This window comes from Wasmannia auropunctata, unplaced genomic scaffold (genome assembly GCF_000956235.1).
Source record: "Wasmannia auropunctata unplaced genomic scaffold, wasmannia.A_1.0 LD267874.1, whole genome shotgun sequence".
Classification (NCBI taxonomy): Eukaryota; Metazoa; Arthropoda; class Insecta; order Hymenoptera; family Formicidae; genus Wasmannia; species Wasmannia auropunctata.
This window is the reverse complement of record NW_012095016.1, coordinates 1-628: the sequence shown is the minus strand read 5'-3', so window position 1 is coordinate 628 and position 628 is coordinate 1. Positions and strand designations below refer to the sequence as shown.

The following is a 628-nucleotide window of genomic DNA, read 5'->3' as shown; positions in this document are numbered from 1 at the left end:
TATGACTCTCTTTATTCTTTATTATTTTTCGGGTTAACGAACGAAAACTATTGCCTTGAATTATTAATGACAATATTATTTAAAAAATATTAAGTAAAAAGGAAACGTTTTCTCTCGAATTAAGTATTTAAGTTTTATTATCATTCACGCGATAAATCACATGACTGTGAACTGATAAAGTGCACACAGAAGTCTTTGACCTGTTAACGTTTTAATAACGGCATGTTGTTTTTCTCCAGGCACGCATGTTTAATATCCCGCATACACAGCATAAACTTTCTTTTCATGTTACAGCATAATGAACAACAACAGTGTGGAGCAGCCGGATCCGGACAACATAAAGATGTTCGTGGGGCAGGTACCTCACGATATGGATGAGAATGACCTGAGGACGATGTTTGAGGAGTACGGTCGAGTGCATCAAATAAATATCCTGCGGGACAAGATCACCGGCAGTCATAGGGGTGAGTGATTGAGCTTCTTCAGATTTTCAATTGCATGCTTCAAGTCGTCTAGTTGTAACAAACTTTTGCATTTAACGGAAGGCGGCAAAAAGTGCAGTTTTGAATTTTTTGTGATATAAAATTATTTTTACATAAATCTTACACTAAAAGAGACAGGTTTATAC

At 36.0% G+C, this 628-nt stretch overlaps 1 pseudogene; it reads left to right on the top strand.

The window, feature by feature from the left end:
• The first annotated feature begins 294 nt into the window (after positions 1–294).
• On the top strand, positions 295–622 carry LOC105462230 (annotated as a pseudogene).
• Positions 623–628: the final 6 nt, after the last annotated feature.